The sequence below is a fragment of the Diceros bicornis genome, chromosome 5 (genome assembly GCF_020826845.1).
Source record: "Diceros bicornis minor isolate mBicDic1 chromosome 5, mDicBic1.mat.cur, whole genome shotgun sequence".
Taxonomy (NCBI): domain Eukaryota; kingdom Metazoa; phylum Chordata; class Mammalia; order Perissodactyla; family Rhinocerotidae; genus Diceros; species Diceros bicornis.
The window spans coordinates 5,635,382-5,658,190 of record NC_080744.1 but is presented as its reverse complement, the minus strand read 5'-3'; the positions used below and the strand labels follow the sequence as shown (position 1 = coordinate 5,658,190).

General features: G+C 39.5%; 1 pseudogene; it reads right to left on the bottom strand.

Annotated features, from left to right (window-relative positions):
* Positions 1-2,642: 2,642 nt before the first annotated feature.
* LOC131405258 (vasculin-like) overlaps positions 2,643-22,809 on the bottom strand; it is a 58,066-nt pseudogene continuing 37,899 nt past the window's right edge.

The window sequence follows — 22,809 nt, the reverse complement described above, 5'->3', positions numbered from 1 at the left end:
CTTCAGCCAGTTAGGCTGGATCTTAGAATTCAAAAGTCATGGTTGCATTTTCATTCAAATGAGTGTAAACATTCGAACCACGTTTCTCTTCCCAAAGGAGATGGAAAGGAAAAAAAAGCAATGTGTTCATTTTTTAAGAGTTTGGGATGAGAGGATTGCTTCTTGATCTATTTAAAAGATAATATTACAAATCTCTATCTGTATCAAATTATTTTTCAGGATAGCTTTGAATTCTTACAAATAACATTGACATTTGAGATTCTTTTCCCTTAAGGGTGATTCTTTGGACCTCAGTTGTCAATTTTTCTAAAAGAAAAATATTGCAGAAACAATATGTTTCAGCCCAGGATAGAGAACTACATACCTTCTGATTTGGTAGTTAAAATTCAGAAGCACCTGCTAGTGAGTCTAAATCCTGATTGTTCAACTCTTCCTCTGAGTCTCAGAGATGCCCTTGTATCCTCCCTTCAAAACTCCCACCTTCTTATTTAGTGGGTTTTTAACTTTTTTTGTTTGCACTAGCCCGAGTTGATTCTGCTGCTTGCAACCAAAATATCTTAACGATGTACTCGAAGTGGTTGTGTTATCTCTTTATGATAAGAGACAATGGAAGATGCCTCCCTCCAGCAAAAGCATAAATTTCATTATTGTACTCCAAAATATTTCTTACTCTCTAAAAAAATGTTAAAATAAATTTTAGTAAAAAATTGGGCAACTGCTATCAGTTGGCCCGCTTTCGTATATGTATAATATTTCATTTGAGTCTACATTTGTTTACTAGGGCTGTTTCAACAAATTACCACAAACTACGTAGCTTAAAACAATAAAAATTTATTCTCTCACAGTTCTGGAGGCCAAAATTCCAAAATCAGGGTGCTGGCCATGTTGTTTTCTTCAGAAGCCTCTGAGGGAGAATCTGTCTCATGCCTCTTTCCCCGCTTTTGGTGAATCCTGGCGATTCTGTGCGCTCCTTGGCTGGTATCTGCATCGCTCCATTCTCTGCCTTCGTCTTCTTAGGGCCTTCCCCTCTGTGTCTTCCCCATTTCTCTCTCTTATAGGGATACTTGTCATTGGATCTCGGGCCCACCTTCAATCCAGGATGATCTCATCTTGTGGTTCTTAATGATATCTCCAAGATGGTATTTTTAAATAAGGTCACATTCACAGGTACCAGGGGTTCGGACTTGGACATATCTTTTCAGAACCACTATTCAACCTACTAGAGATCTTCAATAGCCTGTAGATGGGTGACAATGTTATCATTCCCATTTCACGCATGAGTAAGTTGAGGCTGAAATCACATAGCCAGCAGAGTGGAAAGCAGGACACCAGCCAAAACCTCATTCTAAGACCAATGCTCTTTCTTCTATGTCACAGCCTCTCTTGACACACCATTTTTGCTTACATAATCATCTCATCTTTTAAACAGAAGACAATACATATTTTAACATTGTTCATAGATTTGACAAAGTTGTATATTTTATCAGTGTCATGTTTAATTTTCTCAATATAAAGTAATTCTTGTTAACAAACTATTACTAACAAGATTCCTCAGCTTTTCAGAAAGAAAGGGAAATTAAGAGAGAAAGCAACTATATTTTTCCTCATCATCTTCAGCTCTTTTTTTACTCATAATTCTAATCTTCCATTTATATTGCTGTCCTTCTGCTCACTCACATCCCATTTCCAGACCCCTGGGGTTCAGCCAGTGATGAGCACTCTTGAGGAAGCCCAGCGTAGGCATGCTGGTCTGTCTACAATCCCCTTTTCTCGGCATTCTGTGTAAGCGATCAAGGATGCACCCGCCCCATTACAGACAAGGGAGTAGGGCCATGATGCATGTTTGGGTTTTTGGTTTTTAAGAGCATTTATTTTGTCGACTGGCCATGTTGAGGCCAGACCACAGAGAGCACAAGCTAACGACTGAATGAATTTGCTGCAAGGCATGACACATGGCAGTATTTTGCCTGAGTGACCAAGAAGCCTGTCCATCTTCCCATGCTTCTCTAAGATTTGGAATATTCTACAATCCCACAAAACTCAAAAATCCAATTCACATTGAGTCAGTTTAGAAATTCAGAATATATAGGAAGGATGTAACAGTTGTTTGGTCTTCTATACTAATTCTTGATTTAAAAAAATAGCTTACGTTCTTATATCACTGAGCACTTGCCTTATATTAATCTGATTTCATTGCTCAAAAAGGGTTAAAAAGTAAACAATATGCAGTTGAAAATAAGACTAGTCACTGAAAAAGTCTGAGCATGTTATTTATTTTTTTTCAAATTAAATGCCTGCTCCCATCTACATTCTACCTTCACAAAAAGAATTCTTCCTTTGAAGCCAGTTCCTCATTTTCCAAGAAGTCCTGAATTCCAGGCTTCTTTGATTTCCTCCTTTCCTCAAATTTGGTTAGTGATTGGTTTGTGCCCTACAATTGAATATTTTATTATTTGGCGTGCACACTATAATTTTGAGTGCTTATCTCATGTCTTATCACCAGACTGTAAGTTCCAGAACCTGGTACTTACCCTGGTACCTGCAAATAACTAGCCAAACATCTCCAAAAATTGAGCTATGACTGATGCAAAGTACAGCCTACATTTATCGTAAGCCCGGAGCTGGCAGCAGGACAGTTCCTGTTACATTATGTAATACTTTATTGAGGGTTGCTGTGTACCAGGTACTGTTCCAAATGCCTTCCATGTATTCACCTCAGTTCATGGAAAGTTAGAAAATTTAATGATTGGTTGGGAAAATCACAGCAGCATTGCTGTTGTCTTGAAGAGTGTAATTTTCTTCAAAGTTTTGGTCGATATCCCTTTCTGGAGAACGTTATTGCTATAATGCAAAGTCAGGACAAAGATGACTTCCATCTTCATATTTCTCCTCCACTCTGTCCCTTTTCAATGTTTTCAAGAATTCACATTTTTTATCAGTGCCCATTCAAATCAGTTTGTGTAGATGAGGCTGTTGATTAATTCTGTCAACAGGTAAAGAAGATTTGAGCAATTTGAGCTCAGTTTGAGCAATTATACTCTTACTAAATTTTTGCACTAACATTCTTGGCAGTTGACTTGAAAGCATTAGAATTGCCAATGTAGGTGGACTTATGAGTGAAAGACGTCCCAGGTTGGTTTCTTTAGTTTGGCTTTTCCCTAGTGAGTTTTTGTAGGAGGAGCAGCATGTTTAGGGACAAAGCCTTTATACCATTTGGAACAGTCTTGTTCTTAAGTGACTGTGACAAAAAGTTTCCTACTCCTGGGAATCCAGATATCTGCCAGTCTTTTATACTATCTTCCTCACTGGCCAGCTTTCTTAGTGCTGTGGAGAAAGGTTTTGGAGGCTATCCTAAGAAGGAAGCTTAGGAAACTCTTTTGGTTGAGTATTTGCGTGCTTGGCCATGTAGGCCCCATATACCTGCAGTTAAACACTGATTCTGATTTAGTTCTCTCCATATTCAGGAGTCAAATATACAAAGTCTTCAGCCTCAAACTGTTTACATTCTCTCTTTTCTCTCCCCATGCCCTCAGTTTCATTGTCAGGGGCGTTATTTCCATGGAGTCCTTGATTTTTTCCAGAATGGAAAGTACTGCTATAAGAAGAGGAACTCTCACCATATCTGTTATGGACTGAATATTTGTGTTTTTCCAAAATCCATATGTTGAAGTCCTTACCCTCGATGTGATGGTATTTGGAGGTGGGGACTTTAGGAGGTAATTAGGTTTAGATGAGGTCATGAGGATGGGGTCCTCATGATGGAATTAGTGCCTTTATAAGAAAAGACCAGAGAGTTTGCTCTCTCTCTCTGCCATGTGGGGACACAGAAAGAAGACAGCCATCTGGGGCCGGCCCCATGGCTTAGCGGTTAAGTGCGTCTGCTCTGCTACTGGCGACCCGGGTTCAGATGGCGGGCACGCACCGACGCACCACTTCTCTGGCCATGCTGAGGCCGCGTCCCACAAACAGCAACTAGAAGAATGTGCAACTATGACATACAACTATGTACTGGGGCTTTGGGGGGAAAAAAAAAAAAGGAGGAGGATTGGCAATAGATGTTAGCTCAGAGCCGGTCTTCCTCAGCAGAGAGGAGGATTAGCATGGATGTTAACTCAGGGCTGATCTTCCTCACACACAAAAAAAGAAGACAGCCATCTGTAAGGCAAGAAGAGAGCTCTCACCAGGAATCTGACCATACTGGCACCTTGATCTTGGACTTCCCAGCCTCCAGAACTGTGAGAAATAAATGTCTGTTGTCTAAGCCAGCCGGGCCATAGTGTTTTGTTATAACATCCTGAGCAGACTAAGACAGTATCCCTTTTGATGATTTATGTTTTCAATGCCATTTATTCCTTGCATACACCATCCAATTTTTCTTACCTTACAGTGTTACCTCCATTAGGATGCCCAATACCAGCGTCAAAGCCATTTGAAGAATTTTGTTATCTATGATTCACATTGTAACAATTTTCTGTCCATGAAAAGTTTCCATAACGCTTCTCAAAATTCCATGGCGATTTTTTGATGATAGAGAAAAAATCTAACCTAGGCTAGAGCAAAGTTATGCTGTGTAATTTTAGGTGAAGTCTCTCTGTCTCAGTGAAAAAAGACTTCAACACCTCATGGAAAGTCCAAAATCCAACAGGACTACCCAGAAAGGTGTTAGATTTTTTCTGTGAAATTTTTGTGTTTTCCAGTTTGTTTTTTAAAATTTTGCTTCCTTTGAAATAATGTCCAGGTTTTTTTGAAGATATTTACTGTGTAGTTATTTGACATACAATTATTTCAAGTCAGCTACTTGTACTTCTGTTAAAATTTTTATATGGTTATCTCCAAAATTAGCCAAGTTTCTTGTGTTTAAGATTATAGTGCCTTCTGAAGCCTGTTTCTATATTTTTCCATGTTCTTGAAGAATTGACATATCCTCTCCAGATGAAGTATGTTTTAGGAGCTAAAAAGCAAAAACCAAAAGAAAATTTCACATCTGAAGGAACGAATACTCTGATTCATCATGGAGACACGTAGCTAGCTCATTACTACCATGCTCCTGTGAAATAACAACATCTTAAATAAATTTACACTTTCAATGTTTTCCTTTAGAAAAGTTGTTCCATGAGACATGGAACATCAGAAATTCCCATAACTTTTAATAAAGATAAAAATGTCTAACATGACACTTCAGCAGTATTTAAACAGTAATTTGAAGCTGTTTAATCTATTCAATACATAGATCAAAAATATCTCTCAGGTCTGGCTGAAGAACACCAACAACAGGGAAGAGGATAAAAATTCAACCAGCTTAAATACTTAAAAATGATAAAGAATACCCAAAAACTTATAGTAATTCCAGCTTGAGTACTTTTTTTTTTTTTTTTGGTGAGGAAGATTGGCCCTGAGCTAAGATCTGTTGCCAATCTTCCTCTTTTTGCTTATAGAGATGATGAATAGTAGAGGGACTTTTGAAGGGGAAATACCAGGGAAAAAATGTCTGTACTCTAGTAATTATTCTGTGTAGAAGAAAGAGATGGTACATTCAGTAAAGGCAATGAGAAACTGAGTGATAGAGGAGAACCAATGTCCCATGTTATGGCAGAGCCTGCCAGTTTCCCACCCAAATCCATGTAAACACTTCATATTTACAGATCCCTGATTTCTGTCGTACAGCTAAAATACTATATTTCCCATCCTCGCTGTGTAACAAGGCCTGACTCAGTTCTGGCCAATGAGATCTAAGTAGAAGAAGTTTGATGTAAGTTGTTGACAGAATGAGAAGGAGCCTTAAAAGAGAGCAGACAGCTGGGATGAGTCCTTTTTGTTTCTCCCTTTCTTCTTTTCTATCTCCAGGAAATTGGAAATACTATGATGGCTGGAGCTTCAGCAGTCATTTTGGGCTATGAAATGCCCTTGATGATGGACAGTAATTGCTAGGATGATGGGACAAAAATAGGAAGAGTTCTGGGCTTCCTATGTCGAGACTTCTTTTGTAAATTTTCTCTTATTTACCCCACGGCTAATAGGTTTTCTGTTTATGCCGATATAACCGCCATGTAATAATGGCAGCCACCATTTATTGAGCCCTATTATATTTCAGGCATGGTGCTAAGAACTTTATATTATTAGCTCAGTCAGTCCTCACAGTAATACGATGCCATGGCTGCTATTGTTTCCATCGATTTAATACATGACGAAAATGAAACTTAGAAGGGTCACATAAATCACCCAAGAACACCCAGCTAGTGTGGAGCTTCAAACTTACTTGTTTGATTTTAAAGCTTGGGTATTCTCTGCTCCAGCATGCTGTCAGGTGGGGGTAAAACTTAACTGAGGTTCCGAGAGTCCTGTTTAAACTATGTTTCTCTAAACTGGATGCTTCATCATTGACTGACTGTACGTTTCGGGCCTGCCTTCTTCACACATGGTTTTGACAAATCCCCATCTCACCTAAGACCTCATTCCATTGAAGTGATGCTACAGCGCAGCATGATGTTTAAATCCTGCCAGAGTCCGCTTTGTACCCTTCTCTATGGTAGCCGTCCTGAGGCGGGGGAGAGCTCTTCTCTCAGAGGGTAGGGTTTTGTTCTAAATCGAAAGGAGGTAGCAGCTGGCCTACAATTATGACTGGCATCTGGTCTCAGATTCATTATGGTTACGCTGATGCTTTCTCAGATTCACTGAAATGTTTTTCCTCTGAGAACAAAGCTTCCGGAAACTCAAAACACCGGTATTAATTGGTGACCCAAAAGGAGCACTTACCTGCTGACTTCCTGGCTAGTTTTCAAGTAGCTTGGCAGAGACTTCCTGCTGTTACTAGGCTGCTATAAAGAATTAATTATTCTGGATAGCGAGGCCTATTTCAACGGAAACTGCCTTATTTTTAAAATCTGTATTTTGAAATTTTCTAATAACTGTTAAGAGCCCATTAGCAAAATTGTAAGGAAAATAAGGTAAGACAAGTAGAGGCATGATCCCAATCATCCCCCCTAGAGACACAGCAGCATGCATTAGCTCACGTGGATGTTTTAGTTTCACAATTAATGTAGATTACAGAGATGAAAGAGGTTCAGATCTTTTTATTTATGTGGTTGTTTGGGAGTGGAGTATGAAAGAGTAAGTATGAATGGAAAGGATTATTTAAATATTTTAATCAAAATTGCATTAATACTCACCATTTATTGAATGCCTATTAGGTGCCAGATGCCATATGAGGTACTTTACTTCTCTCATTTAATGCAATCCTTGCACCAGCCCCTACGAGGTAGAGCACAGTTTGTAAACTTGGTGACGTTCAGAGACGTTGAGTTGTCACCGAATCAGGTGGGTTCATCTCCTGGCGAGTTAAATAAGACTCTACACCAGTGGAAGTTGTCTCACAAGGTAACGTATATTTGCAGCAAATAGGCCATGTGGAATCATTTCCAAAGTCATGGCGTCCCCGAACAAAGGGAAGCAGAAACTTTTATTTCGGATGGAGAATGAATATACAAAAGGGAGAGGTGTCTATTCGCTTGCGCAGGCTCAGTTGGAAAACACGCTTCCACATACACATCACACATATGGTGATAAGGCCCAAGCCTTAAAAATAAGACAAAGGTCATGGACACAGCTCTTGTGGTGAGGCGTGGTCTGGTTCAGGGTGGTTGGTGGTTGCATCTCCTTAGCATAACAAAAGGGAAAAAAACACTTTGGAAAAACAGTGAAATTCTTCCAAACCCATCCTTGAGTTCCTCGGGGAAGCTAGTCGGTGACAGAGTGAGTTGCCCAAGGTCACACAGTGGGAATTTGTATATAGATTTGTCTGTCTCCAAAGAGAATGCTCTTTCAGTTTTATTATTCTGCCACAAAAAGCGCACAGTGCTATGGGGTATTTTACACAGAGGTCTGCTTTACAGAACTTCAGCGATATTGAAAACTCAAGTGCACTTGTAAACAGCTCTGGATCACTGATGATGGTCTGGTTGGAAGTTTTCAGTTCCCACATCCTTCTTTTTCCTGCTGCTACCCTTCGACCATTTTATATACGCTAGAAGAAAGAATACAGTTAATTAATTTTGTTCATTATTAACTGCCTTGGCAAAAGTGTTGATGAAGAAGGAAATGAAAATACGGATTAGAATGAACTTTGTTTATTATTTTCCAATTTCATTTAATGGTACATTACCATTCTTCATTCCCATAATTTCTTGAACTGACTTTAGTTTAAAAAAAAATCTCTAAATTGCTCTCATTTAGCAAGTGAATACACTATTGTTTTTACAAATAAGAAAACTAAGTTATATTTGCTTATAATGGTTTATAATTACCCTAACCGTCACATAAAGAAATAGAGTAAATCCTTAAAGCAACTAGCTTCGTTTGTTACTTTGAGGAGGGCCAATAGCCACAAAAGAGTAGTCGTGGTTCTGGGAGAGCTTAGTGCAGTAAAGTCTCAATTGAACGGCATGTTGGTTCACCTGATGGCCGAACTGGCTGTGTATACAGTTGATTAGCGGTAACCACAAGGTTTGATCACAATTAGCAGTAACCAACATCATGCAGTATACTGTAAAGTTTCTGCATAAAGGAAATGGGTCATTTGCTAAATTTTACGTGAAGGCAAAGCAACGTTGACTATTTTGGTAGCTATGAAATGCTTACCCTCATCGACTATCATCTATGAAAATTTTAAATCACAAATGAATATAGTTATTTAATTTCTGTTTTGTGTATCTTTCCAGCTAATGAGATCAGAAGCAAATAATAATCAAATTCTTGAGTTTTTCTCTCTTTCCGTTTGAATAAGTATTTTTCAGTTTCCCTTATGGGTTGTATATTGACTAAAGGCTATTACTGACTTTTAGGAAATTATGCAATAAATTGATTGCTCAATGTGTGTGAAACGTTTGTTTTTTGGAAACATATAAAGGAAGGAGAAAATAACTAAGTATCTACAAAGTGTTTAACAAGATTAAATAATCCTAATGTCACTACCTTGTTGCAGATAGTATTTGTGGGTGAATGTGTAGGAAAAAGAGAGTTTCTCTACAGACTCAGACTCCTGGGCTTGTCTGCTTTCACACTGTTCAGTGGCTTTCCTGGAGTTGGGAATAACAAAGAATCATGTACTTCCATTGCAAGTTTATTCAAGGGTATAATTTTGCCTGGATTTTCTTTGTTTGAGGAGGGATTACTTGCCTGGCCTTCTTAGTTATGCGAGTTTAGGGGACATTTGCAGCCCCTGTTCTAGGATTAGGTTGCAGCAGATTTTGGGGGGGACTCATCAAGATGCTTTTCCCTGTAATCTTGGGTTTGAGAAGGATGGTCCCAAGGGAGAAGATGGGTCATCTTGCGTTAGGAGCTTTCCTCATCTCTTCTCCCAGGATTGAAAACTGGAGACTATAAGGGTATCTTCAGTCAAGGTCCAGTGGGAAGGACAGAAAATAGAGCTGAAGAAATAAAATGGCCTTGAGGAAAGACAGAGTCCTGGTTAGGCAGGCCTAACACAAAGGGCGAAAGGTGTGTGAAAGAGGACTTGTTCTCACACAGCGTGTGTGTGCCCCAAATCACCCTCGCATGGTGGTTCTCAGACATGGACGTGCTCAGAATCTCCTGGAGGGACTGGTGAACACAGGTGTTTTGGGCCCCAGATCCAGAGTTTCTGATTCAGTTGGTCTAGCATGATGGCGGAGAGTTCTCACTTCCAATCAGTTCCAGGGTGACGCTGCTGCTGCTTTTTCAGGGACCATGGTTTGACCATCATTTCCCCCAGCACACTGATAAGCTTTATGTAGGGGGTTCTTGTGAACTCAGAGTGCTGGGACTATGATACTGACGAAGGGAGAAGAAGAGTACCCTCTACCCACTCTGGGTCCTCTCTGACTGGGATACAAATTAAATTGACATGAGACTGAATAGCAGGACAAAATCAAACAAAACTTAATAATATGTATACATGGGAGAAACGAGGGAAACTGAGTTTCTCAACAAATGGTGGAGGTTTTCACCTTAAATAGATTTAGATAAAGACAAAGGAGGATGTTGGGAGTGGGGCAGGAGACAGCTATAGGAGATTACCAGATAGCACAGCAATCAAGAGTATGTAGATTTAAGTCCTCACCTTCCGCACTAATAAGAGTTTCTATAGATAAGGTCATTCCCCCCCCCCCCTTCCCAGTACAGAGAGGGAGACACCTTTACAAATGTAAATGTTTGGTAAACAGAACTTTGATAAGAATGGGCTTAGCAAGGACCTTGCCAGTCTAGCCATACCTAGAGTTAAATTCTTTAGTTAGTTAGTTGGGGAGGTCAAATGTCCATCAGGGAAAATAATCAAGGTAAAGAGACATATTTTGAGGTGGCCAATTTTGATCTCCCACACTGATGTTGGGGAATTATGGGGCTTTGGCAGGAATCCAGCCCAGAAAGGAGCAGTGAACAGCTTCTTTTGGAGTGGGCCTGATACGTCTTTCATAGCTGTCCTGTGAGGCAGTGGGAGGCGGTGGTGATGGACTTATACCCTTTAATGTCTCTCTGTCTGGAATTTGGAAGCAGGACTGACTAGCCACATTATTGACTCAGTCCTGGAATTTTTGAATATTCTTATTGCCCAGCCTATAATGAACATTTAAATAACGCATGTGCTTTTATTTAAGGCAGTTTAAAAAGGTGAATTTATAGATATATCTGTATATTTACATTAATACTAAAAACTTTTTACTTTATAATTCACCTACACAAAACAATATTTCTATAATATTTCTAAGGCATGGAGTGATTGCAAAATGTATTGAATAGAGGGCCAGCCCTGGCGGTATAGTGGTTAATTTCGGCATATTCTGCTTTTGGGGCACGGGTTCAGTTCCCAACGTGGACCTTCACCACTCATCTATCAATGGCCATGCTGTGGTGGTGGTTCATATACAAAAAGGGGAAGATTGGCAACAGATGTTAGCTCAGGGTGAATCTTCCTCAGCAGAAAAAAAAAATGTATTGAATAGAAAACAAAGATGCTCTGAGTTGAAAGTTTTTCCCTCAATCCTCGCTCCATCCTGAAATGTGACTTTATTTGCACTGCATGACTGGGATATGGCAAGAAGTTTACCATTTCAAGTTTCAAAAAAGTAATATTAAGTAAGCAGTCAATGGAGAAGGGGAAATGAGGCAGAGTGTCCCCAGACACTGATTTGCTGTTTGTTTTCTTTTCTAACAAAGAAAAAAAAAGTCTTGTGGGTATAGAGTGAGTGAGCGTGTACATGTCAGAGCTGGAGGGCTAGTGGTGGGACTAGATCACGTAAGCCAACTATTCATTTATGCTTAGATGTCACTGGCTTAGTAAATCATTCGTTGTATGTCATAGCTGGTACCATATTTTTAGACCAAATCAATTTATGCATACTGAAATTCTGTCCTCGGTTTCTACATTTATCTAAATAAAAACGTAATGTAATAAGTTTAACTGACCACAAGTTACATTATATTTATAGACTTTCAACCTTTGTATTTTTCCTTTCTCTCTGTTTGCTGAACCATTTTACTTCTCCCATTATTTTCTCTCTTAATTTTACTTCTCTTTATAGTCAGAAGTTCACTCAGTTAACAGTGTGGTGTCTTTCTTATATTTTTTTGGTCCCTTTACTGTCTACACCTTCGCTAGATAGAGCAGAGATGAGGACTTTCTGCTCTAGGAAATGATTGCTTCTCTTTAACTTTCACATAGCTTAATTTTTATCCACCTATTATTAGTCTCTGTCGACTTCATCTCGTGACAGAACAACACTGAAGCGTTTTTGGCATAGTTTTCTTTATTGCTAGGACATAGTATGCTCAGCAGTGTAGACAATATAAAAAAGTGTTGGTTCAGCATTTGGTAGATTGGCTTTGTTTTGGACAACTTATAATTTTAAAAAATGTTCCACACAACTAGGTAATTTTAAAAAATTGTTAGAATTGAAATCTTTGAAAATATTGACCTTACCAAAGTCCTTATGAGATTACAGAAACTTTACAAGGGGATGACATATAAGGTCTCAAACAAAGATTTGGTCCAAATGTTTTTTTTTTTTTTTTTTTGGTGAGGAGGATCGGCCCTGAGCTAACATCCATGCCCATCTTCCTCCACTTTATATGGGATGCTGCCACAGCATGGCTCAACAAGTGGTGCATTGGTGTGCGCCCGGGATCCGAACCGGTGAACCCTGGGCCACCGCAGCGGAGTGCGCGCACTTAACCGCTTGTGCCACCGGGCCGGCCCCAAACATGTTTCTAAGCACCTTTATAGGCTTCAGATCTGCCCATATTCATATTCTTTGATGGGAACAGAATCAGGCAAGGAGCTGTTCCAAAGACTCTTTAGTTAAACCACCACAAAGGTTAGTTTTTCCAATTAGTGCATTTTATTTAAGGCCAGAGAGTTTAGAAAGAGGGACCATAGGAAAAACAATTGCTTTGAGTCTCTGGGTTAGGCAGAGAAAGTGTTCACACTGGCTGTGGTCTTTGGAAATTTAGACTAAATTAAAGAACTAGTAATGTAATTAATTTACAATTTTAATGAGAAAACATCAAGACACTACTACTTATATTTTTCACTAATTTCTCTGTAACTCAGCAGTTCACACTGAAGTTCAGGGTAGCTACACTGCCCTGCAGAGTCCATCCCTTCCATAATCCTATCCCTCTCTCCTACTTGCTTGTCTCTGCCTGGTAGGAAGAGCTTCAAGCTGGACCTCCAGATGGAACACTAAAACAGGGTTTAATTATATAGGTCAACTGCCTTGCTTGGTCATGCAGCTGGAAAATTTAAGATGAAGAATAACTTAAAGGTGACTTAAACGTAGGACAGGTACATTATCATTTCTCATCAATTTGCAACCAAACATGAGATAGAAAATACTCTCTTAGCTCCTTTACATTGCTGAACAAGTTAAAAAAATCATTGAATTGAAGCCCCAAAAAGGCCTTTCTGTAGGAGAAGATGATCAGACACGAGCGGGTAAATTCTACTCTGGTTCGTACTAGCTTATTTTACAGTCTTCAGCTCCCTGTGGGAGAAGTATTCATTCAAAGAACAGAAGCACAGAGGAGAGGGGAGTAACTAGAGCTGGGGGAGAAGGGATAAGGGAGCTTTTGCTGAGGACATGACATGGGAGCTGGGTCTCGAAGAATAAATTCTTCAGGAAAGCAAAAGCTTCAGGCAGAGGACCCAGCTTGCACAAAGGCAGAAATCAGCATGGCAGTGTGGTGACTTGCGTGTGTGTGCATGCGGGTGCGCCTAGGGAGCGAGAGATGGAGCTGGAAAGGTAGGCAGGGAATGGAATGAGAGAGGTCTTTTATATGTGCAGAGCAACTTACACTTTGATCTAGGCCTGTGGTTGCAGACAGTGCTCCAAGAGCCCTTCTTGGCCCCTGGAGGCGGGAGTGAACGGGCCTTGGGACTCTCTTCACTTCCGCCGGGGTCAGTATACATATTTCATAAACTTTCGGTCTTCCCAGTCTCTCTATTAAACAAAGGATTCTGCAGCTCTCATATTCACTGCAGTGGTTATGTCTTTCTTGCCATTTCTGGCATGATCTTTTCATTTTTGGCATGTAGCCTTTAAAACTACATGCCATTGTCTGAGCTAGTCTGTCTTGGACCACCATGTTTCTTTATTTTGGTACTTCACCCTCTTCTCTCCACATGGAGATAATTTGGGATTGAATAATCAGAATTATGTCTTGTGGAGGCTCTAGCCCTTTTGACCTATTTTCCCTTTTAGGATTGCATGCCATAAAATCATGAATTTTTCTCCGAACTTTCAAATTCTTGTCTAACTACAGTCTAGACTTACATTAAGCCATCTAACTCAGTCTTTTCCTTGCTGGCTATTGTAAGCCTCCAGGTGACAGGGCCCCCTGAATCCTAAGATTCTCATGACTTGCTTCATTATCCAATTCTTTTTGGTCTTAAGTCCCTAGGTGTTTCCTTGACTTTCTCAGTGCCCAAATTGTGAAGAGCTGTCATATGCTTTGTTTGAACTAAATGAGAGACAAGAACTAATTGAGGTCCTTATCATGACTGTGCCTATTTTGCGACCTGTCTCAGTAACCTGTCTTATGTTCTAGAATTTGCTCAGGAATATTACAGTATCATCACAATACTTTTCATTTCTTTCCTCCCACAGATTTCTACCAAAATGTTTATCTTCATTAATTTACTTCCACTGCACTTACCTTCTTCCTACGTAGTGAGTCTTTTTTTTAAATAGGCTAATTCCTCATATTGTTATAGCTGAAATATAGGTTTATCCTAGCAATTATCAATAATACCTCTATGACAATGTATCATCCTGTAATGTGCATTTAAGCTTGATGTTCATTTCAGTTCAATCTTGCCGGTTTTCAGGGCTCTGTACATAGCTACATAGCTACGTTAACATCAGTAATTGTAAGTAGCATTTCTGATCTTTAAAATTATTTTCTCATGGTGGTTGTTGGACATCTGCTCTCCAGTCAGATTTTCTGACAGGCTGATGGGAGAGACATGTTGGGCAGGATAGAACTTTCAGCATTTCTCCATAACACTCAGAAGTGATTTTCTACTCCATGTGCAGTGGTAATCATTCATGGTGTATAAGTCGAGTCGAGAGACCTTCTTTAAGAAGAGTGGCAGAAAATACGAGGAAGAAAAAGTGGGAAAGTGTGCTAACTTTGCACCCAGTTGGGGATTTGGCAAGCTTTGCACACAATAAAACCTGACTAATTTTTCCCCTTTTAGATCACAGTTTGATGACACCGTCAGACTGAGACATGCACTTGTCCTCAACCATTGTTAAACAAAAGACCATAATGATTGTATTTGAAGAGAACAAAAAAATAAAAGGAATGAAACGTGGTATTACTTGGTTATTTCTAGATATTAATACACAATTTGCTTTTGTTATTATAGATAGGTTCTATTAGAGTGGTTCTGTAGCTACAGATGAGCATTAATTATTATTTAATTTATAGGGAGCATGAAAATCCAATTTATTTAAGCAAGAGAAATGATGTGGATTATTCATGATAAATCATTAGTTCAATATTCTAGTTTATGCATTTGAAGATCATGACAAGTTTACCATTAGAAATAGGTGTTATCTCACTAGGTTTTTTGCTTCTCTGTGAATCTGCTTCCCACCTTGTGATGATTCTAGTGTTAGTGCTCACGTGGGCAGAATGTTTGCTTTCATTATTTCAATGTTATTGATTTTGTTTTACACACTGATTTCAGTCCTTTTGCTCATTGCTGTTTGAGAATATTGGTTCATTCCCAGCGCTCTTAGAGGAAATGAATGAAGAAGAGGGTTTACAACCCTACAAAGTCTTGTGCCAAAGTATTTAGTGATTAAGGGATTCCTTGGCCACTGCTATTCGTGATATAATAATGCTTTTCTTAGTCACACAGTTTTTCCTTGTTAACTATGGTTACAGAGTTGAGCTATTGACTACTTTATTTTGGGGGATAAGAAGATGTTACATTATTGGAGATGGAATTGAAATATAGTTTCTATAGCTGTGGAATTTATAGTGAGCATTTCCGCTGGACTATAGGCAGGTTGAGAGGTTATCTGTTATGAAAACTACTTAGGATTAGAAGTAGTTCTACCCAGAAGTAAGTGTTAATGAATTTTTTTGGTAAGTGTTATATAGAACCCAGAGTTTGGGTACCTGAAGCTTGGAAAAGACAAGCAAAAATATAGGCAAAAAGAAGACTATTGTGCATACCAGAAATCAAATTTAAATTTAGGTTAGAACAAACTTACGCAATAAAAAGCTGTTTTTTTTTTTTTTTTTTTTGTGAGGAATATCAGCTCTGAGCTAACATCCATGCCAATCCTCCTCTTTTTGCTGAGGAAGACTGGCCCTGGGCTGACATCTGTGCCCATCTTCCTCCACTTTATATGGGATGCTGCCACAGCATGGCCTGATAAGTGGTGCATCTGTGCGCGCCTGGGATCTGAACCCGGGCTGCCAGCAGTGGAGCGTGTGCACTTAACCGCTGCACCACGAGGCTGGCCTAAAAATCTGTTTTGTAAAAAATAGTTATAAAACAAATGGCATTTTCTCAAATCCCTTGCTTTTGGATATTTCAGTCTAATAAAGCTACATTGGAACTTCTGATAAAGATTCAGTTTGCATGGCCAAGACCGTGAGCACTCTTCAGGCTGGTGTAGGAAAGGGCTTCCATCTGCTTCCCAGGTTTTGTTTGTTTCTTAAATCGTATTCCAGTGACCTTTTGAACACTAGAATTCCTCTAGTTCAGCTGAGCTGTGGTTTCTTATATTTTAACAGTGCCTGCTTCATCCACTAGGGAGAATGGATGGATATGTTCAATAGAAGGTGAGCCCTGTAGTGTTTTTCATCAGGTAAAGCATGACAAAGCCTTCTGACAGGACTAAAGGGAAATGCATGAATGAAAACACCACTCCTGCTTGGGCTTCCCCTGCAGATGGCACTGCTGTTGCTTAGATAAAGAACATTTCTGTGCTCGGCAGCTTTTAGTTCACTGTGCACACTGGAAAGGCTCATGTGTGTTAGGAAACTAGGTAGACGTCTTGCAGTAAGTAGTCACTTATCTGTGTGTGAATGAACCCCAGCATGGCTCAGCCAGCCCTTTTGGAGGTCTGCTTTTCAATTAATGCATTCACAGGGACAATCAAATCTGATGGAGTACTCTTTTTGACCAGAGAAGAGGCCTACTACCAAAATCACGTTACAAAGCTCCAGGCCTGTTCTCCCAGTTGCATCTGCATGAAAAATCCAGCCTCGTTTGAAAATGCATAAATATTACAGGAGTTTGGAGGGAGGTATCATGATTTTTTTCTTTTTAAAGTAAAAAATGCTAGGAGATTTGCTGTGATAATCTTAAAAGTGAATTCAACAAAGACTTATTGAACACTTATTTGAGATAATGTATGGTGCCAGATTGTTATGGAGGGTTCAAAGATTAAAAACAAATATGATCTCCATCTTCTCAGATCTCTCAAGCTAATTTCAAAAATAGATATATGCATAAATATGTGATATACAAATGTCGTAGTCCATTCAGGCTGTTATAACAAAATACCACTGACTGGGTAGCCTATAAACAGCAGAAATTTATTTCTCACAGTTCTGGAGGCTGGAAGTCTGAGATCAGGGTGCCAGTATGGTCAGTTGAGGGCCCTCTTCTAGGTCACCAACTTCTCTTTGTATTCTCCCATGGTGGAAGGGGCTAGGGAGCTCTCTGGGGCCTCTTTCATAAGGGCACTAATCCCATTCGTGAGGGCTCCACTCTCATGACCTAAGCACCTCCCAAGGGCCCACCTCCTGATACCATCATCTTTAGGGGTTAGGGTTTCAACATATGAATTTTGGGGGACATAAACATTCAGACCATAGCATACAAATTGGTTTCATAAGTGACAGAAAAATTACCAGTAAGAAGTTATTGGGGTAAAGGAGGAGTGTTGAGGTGGGTTTGAGATGGAGTGTGAGAGGAGGGCCTGCCTTCAGCTAAATATGAAGTGGGGAAGAGACAAAATAGAATTCCCAATAAGGGAACTGTATGGGCAAAGCAGTGTATGGAGAATGGTGTTCTTTTTGGATTTAATGATTTATTCAGGGACTGATATATTCTATGCTCTCTGTTAGGTGCTCTGAAACTGACTGTATACCACTTTGTGTTAGTCACTTGAGGCTTCTATGACAAATATACCCTAGACTGTGTGGCTTAAACAACAAACGTTTATCTCTCACAGTTCTTGAGGCTGGGAAGTCCAAGATCAAGGTGTCGGCAGATTCTATGTCTGGTGAGGACCTGCTCCTGGTTTGCAGCTGGCTGTCTTCTCATTGTGTCTTCACATGGTGGAGAGCAGAGAGAGGAAGCAAGGTCTCTCATGTCTATTCTTATAAGGCACAAATTCCATTCATAAGGGCTCACCCTCATGACCTAATTACCTCCCACAGGCACTACCTCTAAATACCATCACATTGGGGATTAGTCTTCAATTGATGAATTTTGGGGGACACAAATATTCAGTCCATAGCAACTTTTTAATTCTGTGCTCTTGGGTTATTTAACCTCTCTGTGCCTTTGTTTCCCCATCAGGAAAATGGAGATGGTGAGAGTACTTACCTCAAAGTGTTTCTGAGGGGATTAAATGAGCTAACATATGTATAGTACTTGGCCATCATAATAAATATTACTGTAATTATAAAAAAATTAGATGTTATGCATATTTGTATTTTATGCTAATCATTCTATAAGGAGAATTCTAATTCTATCAGGAGCCTAACAATTTTGCGTATAAGAAAATTTAGGCTTAGGAAAATTAATTAACTTGCTAAAGATGATACAGGCTATATTTGTTAAATTGAAGTATAATTGAGAGTTAAAAATTATATGTGTTTAAGGTATATAATTTGACGATTGGATATACATATACATTGCAAAATAATCACTATAATCCAGCTAATTAACATGTCCATCTATACAGTCTACATTTGGACCAAGGCCAAACTTATCCTTTTTCTGCTTCATCATTCACTTTTTTTTTTTAATAATTTTATTTATTTATTTTTCCCCCAAAGCCCCAGTAGATAGTTGTATGTCATAGCTGCACATCCTTCCAGTTGCTGTATGTGGGACGCGGCCTCAGCATGGCCGGAGAAGCGGTGCGAAGGTGCGCACCTGGGATCCGAACCCGGGCTGCCAGTAGCGGAGCGCGCGCACTTAACCGCTAAGCCACAGGGCCGGCCCCATCATTCACTTCTTAATAATTAAGTTGATTTTAATCAGTCCACGTCTAAGTGGGTGGCAAGGAGCTACAGTAGGATTTAAAGATGATCAAGGCCCAGAGTGGAAGCCTTCTAATGCTTGGCCAGGGGTTTATACTTTGTTATGCAATGGGAAATAATTTATGGGCTATCTTGGACATTGCCTGTCTCCCTTGGCAAAGATTGAAAGATAGTTTGAATCTGCAAAGGTCAATTAATAGGTGGTTGAAGGCTAATTGAAGAAAAAATTATTCAAATATTAAATGTCTTCCAACCATTCCTTCATAGATTGATATCCTGGTTTAGGGGAATGTTCCTAAGGTATCAGGCTGGGCTATCTGATAGGCGAGAGATCTGAACATGGGAGAATATTTAACTTGTAGATAGAGGTTGAAGAAAAAGATTAATCCAAGTGGTTAGGGGAGAACCAGGAGATATGCTGAGTGTTATGGATCCAAACAATGGGAAAGTTTCAGGAAAGAACCACGTGCTGACTGTTACAGAGCGGTGAGCAAGGATAGGCTGAGAAGAACTGAGTGAACTTCCTGGCTCGATGGATATCCATGACAATTGAGAGAACAGTTCAGTCCATGTTGGGGTTTCAAACTGTCGGGTGAAGTAAGGAGATTGAGAACAATGAGTGGGGACAGCATAGATTAGTCCAACAAGAACAAAGCTTAGAGATAACAGGAAGATAGTTGTAACTTAAGGGGGAATCATTATCACTGAGGGGTTTCTTTTAGTATAGAGACAGGAGAGTGGCAGTAGTTGAGGGGACTACAGTAGCAAAGGAGACTGAAACCAGAACAGCTGAAGGAGAGGGCAAGCGACGGGACATTTTGGTTGGGCGTGGATGTGATGGCCAAGGCAGCATCAGAGGAGTGATCAGTAACGTCCAATGCAGAGGAGAAATCAAGTGAGATCTCTATAGAGGAGTGGGAACAGAAGCTGTGTGCAGAAGCTGCTTTTGAGGAGCTTGAAGTGCTTGGTTATGCAGAGAAGGAGAGAAGAGAGGTAGCCCCAGAGGTGGTAGGTTTTTTCTGCTTTGCTTTTTTGTTATTGAGGATGGGAGTGTACTTATCGTCTTTGAGGAAGATACCAGTAAAGCTGAGTCCAGAGGAGTAAGTGATGAAGTAAGAGTGAAGTGAGGCCAGGGAGGTGATGACAGGGAATCTGATCAGGAGCTGAAAGGGGTTAGTCGTCCAGCGCAGTGAAGACTGGGGAGGAGAAGTGTGACGTGGATGTGATTTTGTGGGTTAGGGTGGAGCTCCTTCGTTTTGCTTCTCAGAGAAAACAGAGCGACCAGGGGCTATTAAATACACTCTGAATTCTCATATACAACACATAAAGCCCTTGACTGATTCCCTAGTTTTCATCTCCTGCCCCTCCTCACACGATTCAGCACCATTTAGAACTCGTACCCAAATTCTGTTCATAAGCTGTGCTTTTGCCTATAGTGCTTCCTCTGTTCTTCCTTCAGATACCTCTGCTGTTCAATAGAGTTTAATGTTTCTCCTGTGTCTTGAGCTCTATAGAGCCCTCCCAAACAAACTTCATTGGGTTGAGAACGCCTTAGGAACAGGGACCACTTCCCAGTTGCCCTTTTATTTCTAGTTCCTAGCACACAGTGGTAACGCAATAAATATTTGATGAATTTAATTTCTTCATTTCCAAAATAACACTTTTGTGTGGTTTTTAAAGTTTGTATAGCAATTGGAGATTATCCCAATTTACATATTTTTAATTAGTAAAGCTAAATTAGAGGCAGACTTGATTTTAAAAATGGGAGAAATGATGCTTTATTGGCTATATCACTCTCTAAAGTGCACACTGTCTTTGCTTGTTTGACTCGGTGTGTGTGTCTGCCATCTGTGTGTGGATTAGGGGTCACTAACTAGTGTCAAGTCTCTCTAGGGCAGGATGTTTTAATTTCTGAATCTACAGTGTAGGATTGCCAGAACCATACTTGATAGATGCCTAACAAAGAGCTAGTTCATGTTATTAAATAAGTTCTAGACTTATGTACTATTTGTGGCTAGAGTGTCTTCTTGGAGAAGTCACTTTACATCCCTGTGGCTTAGTTAATTCTCTGTGAAGTGACTTCATCTGCTAACTATCTTTCTACAATTATAGTTCAGAATTAAGCAGGTTATGTTTGATTAATAATTTTTGCTCATAGGAGAAAAGCACTATATAAATAATTATTCAACTAGAGGAAGAGTTTAGTCATGTGCTGGCCTTTTCAGAGGATGACTATACCTGGGTAATATAATCTGCAACAACCATCTTTGTATGCAAAGTCCAATAACAAATAATAGATGCTTTTGCTCTTATTTAAATGAACATGAATGTATTGCCTCTGATCCTTAAATGATCAGTTCTTTCTTCTCCTTTTTTTAGATCACTGTGTATTTCCATCTCTCTTCTTCTGTGGTTTGCTATACTTCTCATCTCAGTCCAAGATATTACTCCCTGATCTTTATTTTTTCTTCCTCAGCTCACAGGGTCTCTCCCCACCTAGAGTGCAAACACTGTCAACGTGTATTGATGGCTTTCATATTGTGTGTTGACAGTGCTACTACTCAGGACTGGGAATGTGGTCAGAAAGACTGATATGACCGTCCCTTCTTTCCAGAGAATATTGCTATGATAAGGAACATTCACAGGAGGCTTTTCTGTTTTAGCTCCCAAGGTAACCTTGGTGTGTACATCTTACTTTTTATTTTCCAAAGTACACTGTTTCTAAGTTTCTGAAGGCTTTGCTTGGTGTCATATCCTAGGTTTTGTTTCTGTGAGTTTTGCTTCACATGCCTGCAGAGAAATAATGGTGTTGACATTCTTTATCTCATTTAGAATATTCTATCCAGGACCCAACGTACTGTGTAATTTAATTTTAAATAATAAATTGCATACAAATGGAAATAATGTGCTGTCTTTCAAAACACACTTCCTAGAGCCCTTTTCTTGAGATTGCTGTGACTATCAAAGGACACCATTATAGAAACATAACCTTGTGTGCCGCTCCATGTTTGAATGTGCTTCAGGAGGGCAATAACCCAACATAAAAGCAGTCACATTACATTTTAAGTCCTTCAGCAATAAAACAAAATTTCAATGTGTCTGTAATGTGATTTTCTATAAAGACTCATCCTATTATGTTATGTATCATCAATATCTTAATTGATATACGTGTTAATACAATTACTGTTTTATTCAGGCTATAGACATCATAAACAAAGAAAATGGGTTAAACTGAGTAAAAATGAATGAAGTAGGAAAATGGAATATAGAATTAGAGGGAAATAAAGGAGAATCTGTTTATAACCTTTGATTGGAATGGTTATAAGGTCAGACACAAAATGTAGACTATTTATTAGAAGCAATTGATAAATGTGATCATATCAAAGTTTAAAAATTTGTTTAAATTAGACACTTTAATGTTAAGACAAGCAGTGCACTGGAAATGTTTACAAACTCTTTACTCATTCACTTTCTTTTTCATTCTTCCAGTGAACAGTTACGGAGCACACCTGTGTGCCAGGTACTGTTTCAAGCCCGAGGGACCTAGCAGAGAACAAAACAGATAAAACTTCTGCCATCACGGAGCTCACAGTCGATTAGCATTCAGAATATATGAAGAACTCCTCAAGCAAAACAAAACAAAACAAAGGCCCACTAGGAAAATGAGCAAAGGGGATGAGTAGGTACTTCAAAGGGAAAGTACAAATGGCCAACGAACATCGCACCTCTATCAAAACATCAGTAAGAAGTGGAAGATACAAATTAAAACAATGCAATAGCAAACTTTCCTCAAAAAATTGGGAACAAGTAAGAAAGATTGACAAATCCAGTGGTTGTGTGGTGTAGGGTAATGGGTAGTTTCAAGCATTTTGGTGCTCAGGTAAGTTGGTACAGTCCTTTCAGGAGACCATCTGGTAGAACCTTCCACCCCGCAACTACCCTCCTAGGTATGTCTGCCGTGGACTGAATGTTTGCGTGTCTCCAAAATTCGCATGTTGAAGCTTTAACTTTTCAATGTGGTGATATTTGGAGATGGGG